The sequence below is a fragment of the Mesocricetus auratus genome, unplaced genomic scaffold (genome assembly GCF_017639785.1).
Source record: "Mesocricetus auratus isolate SY011 unplaced genomic scaffold, BCM_Maur_2.0 contig_9251_pilon_obj, whole genome shotgun sequence".
Classification (NCBI taxonomy): Eukaryota; Metazoa; Chordata; class Mammalia; order Rodentia; family Cricetidae; genus Mesocricetus; species Mesocricetus auratus.
Window position 1 is genome coordinate 14,844 of NW_024434935.1, and position 7,625 is coordinate 22,468.

General features: G+C 43.7%; 1 pseudogene; it reads left to right on the forward strand.

Moving 5' to 3' along the window:
* Positions 1 to 886: 886 nt before the first annotated feature.
* LOC101842048 lies at positions 887 to 6,998 on the forward strand (annotated as a pseudogene).
* Positions 6,999 to 7,625: the final 627 nt, after the last annotated feature.

Consider the following 7,625-nt stretch of genomic DNA (forward strand, 5'->3'; position numbering starts at 1 on the left):
AAAAAAGGTCCAATATACAGCTTAATTCAGGAACTAAAGATCTCAACAGACAACCCTTAAGGGCAGATTCTCAAAAGCCTGAGAAAGTAATGAAGAACTACTCAATATCTTTGTCCATCAGGAAAATGGAAATAAAAAAAATTCCAGATTCCACCCAACACTGGACAGAGTGCCTAAGATCAATCACACACTTGCCAGTGCATTTTGCAAGGATGTTGAACAAGGGGAACACTCCTACACCACTGGTGGGAATACAAACTTGTATAGTCACTATAGAAATCAATTTGACAGTTCCACAAAAAAGAGAAAATTATCTGCCTCAAGATCCAACTATACCACTCTTAGACATATATCTAAAGAAACCTCCATCCTACCACTCCTTTGTGGCTTTTTTATTATAGCCAGAAACAAGAAAATATCTTGAGTTCTCTCAACTGGAGAACAGAAAACAACATGTGGCTCAGAGTTTAAAAGAGAATAATATCAGATTACTTGCAAATAGGATGAACTAGAAAATCAAATTTGTATAGGGTAACCCAAATTTAGAATGAGAGACAAGGAATGTATACAACAATATACAGAAGGGCATCATCTGGTAGCAGAAGGAAATAGAGACAGAGACCCAGTGCTAGACATTAAGGGGGGAAATTCAACATTGGAAGTCATCATCAAATCGGTCCCCTCAATATTTATGGAATCTGGAAGAGAAGAAAGAAAGGCTTTAAGAGCCCCTGATCTGGAGGACAAGAAAAGAACAAAGCTCCCTGAATCAACAAAACAGAGCTCATAGAATCTCACAGACACTGAAGATCTATTTATGCCCACACAGTAATTCCATGTATATAGTATGGGTATTTTGAATTTTGTGGTGCTCTGGCATAAGAACATGTGGGATTTTGACTTTTATGACAAGAGAAGTGTGAGTCCAGCTGATGCCAGCACAGAGAAAGGCAAAATTAGGGAAGAAGAAAGCCAACGAGTAGCGTCTTGGCGTCCAATATCACAAGTGCACTCAATGAATTTGGTGCTGCCCATCAACACAGTGAGCAAAGAGCCCTTGGATCTCTTCCGTGGGTCATTGACACATGCTGAAAGCTCATGACTCAGACCAACTGAAGGATTCTCACCTGAGTTCCCTTAATCTGGGGGTTCTTTCTTCTTGAAAAAGACTACTGAAGTAGTTATAGTGTGTGCTGGTGGGGCACATCATCGGCACAATATGCACAGCTTCATCAGCTGACCTTAGAAAAGGTCATGATAGAACAGGCTAACAACCCTAACCCTAACCCTAACCCTGAAACAATGGAATACCATGCCATGATTGCCTCTTTTGACTAGTCCACCCCTCAGAGTCTATAGCTACTATTAGTCTCCAGGCATCTTCTCCAACCAATCCCACCTTTTAGCTTGGAATGGCAACTTCCCATTGGATGCTACCTGGTAGAATCTTGGTGTTTCCATGGTGATGCCTGTAAACAAACTTATATATTAACAGGTCACCTATGACCAGTGACAAGTGACCATTGACCAATGAGTCCTGTCTCAGAGTGGACACACTTGTCTCTGAGGTCTGCTGATCAGAGAATGACAAGCAATTTTTCTTGATCTATTGTACTGTGGATTGATGACACCTTCCCCCTGATCATGTCAGGTAAGAAATAAAACTTTAAAATACATCTTTCAATCACTCCTCCTCTTATTTTATTTGAATCTTTCATGAATGGGTGTAATACTGATGCTGACATAGACATCTCAAGGTGAATGTCACATTTAGTTTTAGTTGATAGTAGGAATGTGACTTTCGATAGTTTGCTCTCAAGTGTTTTCTGTCCACCTGAGAGTGATAGCAATGTCACTATGCTCTGGTGTCTTCATTGTCTAGACTTTAGAAGTCAGTGGACAGGGAGTTAAACCAGGCCATTCTTGATGGTGTTTGCCTCAAGAGATACAAGAACAAGAAAACGGTGTGCAGAGATCTGTCACTCCAAATCACGAAACAGAGAGTCTCCCTCCACTATAGTTACTTGATTTTGTTCCAAATTCATGGTTGTCTAAAAGTCAGGCTCACACCAGTTAGAGTGGCACATACCTGTAATCTCAGCATGTAGAACTTGACAGGATGAAGGTCAGTTCACTCTAACATGTTCTACAATAGTCTAAGGCCACAATCCCCAAATGGATATTAAAAATATGCAAGGGGAATGATTGCCATATTTTGAGTTACTTGGACTTCTCCAGATTTACATGAAGGAAAGTGAGAGAGGCTAACTTGCCTATGGATACTCAGAAGACAGGTATTGTAGTCAAAGGAATATTGAGACTCTTCCATGGAGGGGAGACCCATGGGAAATGGAAGAATGGAGAAAACAAAGTAGGAAGGGTTACAAAATATAGATACAAAAATTAACAACCTCAGGGATGACCCTGACATACACAAAGGAATTTTGAAACATAAATGTGCAGATAACCATAAATCAAAAGCACAAGGCATTGCCGTTTACCAAACCATGTATAGTCAGCCAGACTGTTAAGATTGTTCTGGATATAGATTCCCAGTCACATAAAGGAAATACTATTCTCCTCTGGTCCCTGACCTTACACTCCCTTCACCCCATCTTTGGGAGCATTCCTCAAGTCTCATGTAACATTTCATGTAGGGTATCATCAGCTGGAGTTGGACACTCCACAGGTAGGTGTTCCCTGCACAATGACAAGTGACATGTGAAAGTATGGTGCAATTCCCACCAACATTCCTCACTGGAAGAGTAATCAGAAATTATCAGTTCTCCAGTAACTGTCAAAGAGCCAATTTAATAGAGAGTAAAACTGAGAAAATCTTATTTAGAGATGAAATCCCTTACTTCATTATCAATCTCAAGAGGTAACTCGAAACAGTTCAAAACAACAATAAACATGTTCAGCTGGTTGAATTTGTGAAGTCTTATATTAATATGAGATTAATGTCTGTCAATTTATTAAGAGGTCACAGATGATATAAAGATTGAGAGTGGAACAGGAGTTGCTAGAGGAGGAATGGAATATTACCTGACTACAGTAGTTGTCTATGAATTTATAGATGCATCATATCATGAAGGAAGCTGAAGTGTAGAGACAAGCATGGTAGGCATGGCAAGTACATATGACACCAGCACTCTGGAGGCAGAGGAAGGCTGATCTGTGGAACTCAAGGCCAGACTGCTCGCTAGCTCACTAATCACAGTAAGATATGCACAGAACAGGGATAAGGCAGACAACGAATGAGAAGTTATCTAAGGTTCTCCTATCTGGAAAAACATCTGACCTAGGACACAGATGCTAGGGAGTGTCACAGCAGGCATAGCAGGGCAAGAAACGGTGGTGTCTAGGACAGAGAAAGGGTTAAAACAGAGCATCTAGGATTCCAAGCCCACACAGGAATGACAGGCATCTCATCTAATGAGTGCCATCTTATCCATCTCACCATTTTCCCACTGTCCCCTTGCTTCCTACAGATTATTTCCAAAGGGCACCTTTATTTAGAACAGAATGTATTCTGATGCCCTTTGTGCCTGTGCTGAGGAATTCCACACCCACAGCAGGAAGTGTGTGCAACTTCTCCAGAGTCTCTGCTCCAGCTGTCAGTACCCCAAGCTCCTACCATCAGAGACCAGCACTTGTTGCCAGCAGCTCATGGCCTGTGCCTCCATTTCCCAATGAGATGGCATGCCCATGCTGACTGCACTGACTGACCAGAACCAGATCTCTACATTGGAAAACTCCTATCCAGGTGCTCTCCTGTGGGATCTCACAGGAAGCACTGACAGGAAGGACTTCACTGGAACTATCATTGACCAGAGCACCAGACTCATCTCTTGGTACATGACAGCCCAGTGTGATACTATTTTAGATCTCAATACTTTAGTCTCTTCCTGCCCAACAGTGTCTGCTATCTTTCTCCAGGCAACACTGCCACATATTCAGAATCAAGGGTACAGCCTGGCACCTTCCCATCAGGCAGGCAGCCAGGTTGCCTACTATGACCCCAACAGACTGGGACCCATGATACCTGGGGAAATCAGGTGATGCCTGCAGGACAATGACGCTGTGTCCCACTCTGGAACTCAGGCCTCTGCCCTGCAACCAGAGACAGTGATGGTTTCCAAGGAGTTTCAGCCAAGGAATGTCCCATCACCTTCCTCTACCTCGGTCATCTCTAATCCCAGGTCTGCTCGAGCCATGGCAGACAATAGTATTCAAGGTTTTTACAGTCAGGAGGGTAAGGAATGTGATCACATCTCCATATTTCAGGAGGCATGTCCACACAGAGGAAGAATGTGAGTCCTGAGAGGATAGCTTTGCCTCCGGCTCACCATCCCCATGTTCAGTCTCAATAATGAGAGAAAGTCACCGTCCAGGCCAAAGACTCCAACACCTTAAACTGATTTTCATGTCACTTACAAGAAGCCTTTGAAATGTGTGGCTGGAGAGAAGTCAGTATTCTAGAACTGGTGGCCTGTCAGGAGGGAGGAATTGGGTGTGATACCTAACCTCCTATAAAAACTGAGCTTTCTGGGGACATAGTAGCAATGACAGAAAGTGAAAAATTAAAGGAAAGACACATGTAATTTTCAATACTTTAGACCAGAGGACCACCCTAAGAGCAAACTTCCAAAGAAAGGGGAGGCACTGTTCCAAGGACAAATGTGGGGGTGGGTGAGGAAAGAACACAGGCCGAGGTGTGGTCAGTATACATGCACACACCATACAAACACAAAGGAACACACAAACATCTGAGAAGACATGACATCGCTCGGTCACCAGAAACAACTGGGCAGTATATGTGTCTTCACACAGAGGTGATGCACTTCTCACTCAAGCAGAGCTAACAGGAAGCCTCGCCCCAGTGCTGTAAGGTCCTCAGTGCTGAGGTGCACTGAAAGGAGGGGAGCAGCTCACTCATCTCACTCACCAGGCGTGACTTCTTCCTTCACTCTTTTCAGTGGTGGACATGGAGATGGCCCTGTGATTGACACCTTCAGGCCAGACACTGTCTGCTGCAGAGTCCAGACCTCTGTAATGCCTGCATGCAGGATGTACAGAAAATGACACCATCTGTCTTTGGGGACAGCTCATTAACTGCCCCCATCCAAAGTCCTTTGGGATTCCTGACATGACCTCCAGCTCCTGGGACAAACAGAGAATAACAATATGGATGAGATGACTGCTGACCCATCCATGCCTAGGAAGACCTATGAGTGGATTAAAGAAATCCAAGATGAACCACTCCTCGCTCTAGAATACCCTGGCACGCAGCAGCCCCTGAACTTCCCTGATGATGGAAGCCAGAGGCAGAAGCTAGCTTCTGATACTTCCACCTTGGGAAGCACTAGCCTTGGTCTGGGAGAAACAGGGACTCTGGAGTGTCATGGTGTCCAGAATTGATTTTGAAGACATGACCACACTTGTGTCATACATTTACCTTCCCCAGCTCTTTTTTATAACTGAAAAAGCAAGATTTATTGTTTCATTCAAACATGACAGGGAGTTTGTTAGTTGATACAGCAACCACAAGAGGAATTGGCCTCCTAGACTACTGCTCAAATTTTTAAAGACAAAAATCGCAGGATTACATCAGTAGAAGAGGCAAGGGTCCTGATTAATTGATATTTAGGGAACAATTAGGGCAATTTTTCAGAGTCAGGGCAACTAGTTTGTTAATGTTTTGATTGGTTGGCTACAGATGGGAATACTTGGTGATTTCTATGACTTTTTCATTTTATTTATTTATTTATTTATTTAAATTAGAAACAAGGTTGTTTCACATGTCAATTCCAGGTCACTCTCTGTTTCCCTCCACTCCTCCCATGCCCTCCCACCAAACCCCCCAATATCCCCTTATTTCCTCAGGGAGGGTGAAGACCTCCATGGCGGTGTCCATATTCTGGGAGAGAGATAGAGGGAATCTGCAGAGTGTCATGGAGTACAGCATTGATTTTGAAGACATGACCATACTTGTGTCAGACATTCACCTCCCCCAAATCTTAAACTCCCTCACTGACCTGGTCCAATTGGAAGATCCCTCAGCAACTTCAGAGTCTTCAGGAGGGACCAAGCCCAGGAAAGCTCCAGCAGTGGCATCTTCACATACAAAGAGGTGAACAAGAAAGACCAAAAAGTCTCTGACGTGCTTCACGGAGATCCTCAGCCCAGAATATTAGTGCCAGGTCCTGTTGCAGGAGAAGAGGCTGTGGGCATTGCCACGGCCAGTGAAGCTTATTGACAACAAAGCCAAGCACTTGGATGGCACAGCTCAGAAATCTTCACACAGCAGGCCCAGGATATCTAGGGCATAGTGCCAAGCAAAGACCAAGAATACCAGAGACAACCAAGAAAACTGGGGAACTGAAGCCATCTTGTCCCAGAGTCAAAGAAGAAGGCAAGCTCAGCATCCCTAAGACTAAGAGGAAGATAAATGCACCTGAGCTCAGGCAGGACAGCTTTAAAAGGCCTCAAACTCACCTCGGCATGCACATGCTGGAGGTCATGCAGGTCTTTCACCCAATGGGAAAGAAGAGTGACAAACGGGCATCTCCCGTTTTCAGTCTCTGGTAAAATTCAGCAGCAACCAAGATCCCAGGACAGGCCCAGCCACCACATCACTGCAGGATGTGCCATGTGATAGCCCGGGGTCTGCTAAATCCCTGAGCAATTCTCAGAGACCAGAGAGCAGTGCTCACATGGAGTGTCCATCTCTGTGTCTATGTGAGCTGCCCTCACCTGGAAAGGTCAAGTTAGTACCTCTGCCTTTCCCAAACCTGGACAAGTGTTAAGCTAGACCTATTTCTAGAAAGCTTCTCTCCCTGACTTCAGGCAAGCTCACTACAGAGCATCAACTCATCCTTCACTCCAGAGGGAGCTTGTCTCTGCTGCCAGGATCAAGGTCCCATCACATCCTAAACCTCAAACCCAATATCTATTGCAAGACTTCAGCCACCAACCACTTCCATGGAGGAAAGTAGACATTCCACGTCCAGTCATCTCATGGCCCCATCAAAGCTGAGAAGAGGCCTGAGAGGGAGGCCATGAAGAGCTGGGCTCAATGGAAGCGACAGAATGGTGCCAAGTGCTCCCCTCAGGACAAACTGCACGTTTTCTGTCATGGGGAAAAGGATATGGAAATTGCTCAATATTATGGTTGGGCAATGTAAGTGCTGGCCAACCTTTCAAACGCAGTGCTGGTCATCTTACACAAGTTGGGATAAACATGTGAATATATACATATGTAAGTACATATGTAGGTAAGTAGATTAATGTGTCCATGTCTGGGTTTATATATAAATGCACAGATATTTTCTATACTTGAAGACAATAAAACTGATTCTAGAAACTTAAGTCATTCATTTAATACATTAACATATATAGAGAGGGGTGTTTGAGATTATCCTCATAACTTGGATATCATTAACCTATATTGCCAATGCAAGAATACATGTTACACAAGTACATCCTGTGTGTTAAATCACTGCAAGTGATTATTTAATATGAAAGCAATTAGCCAAAACAGTGTTGGTGGTCAAATTATTCTCCATGATATTATTTTCATTATACTAGTTACTGAATATGTTATATTCCCCAGAGTTTACGCT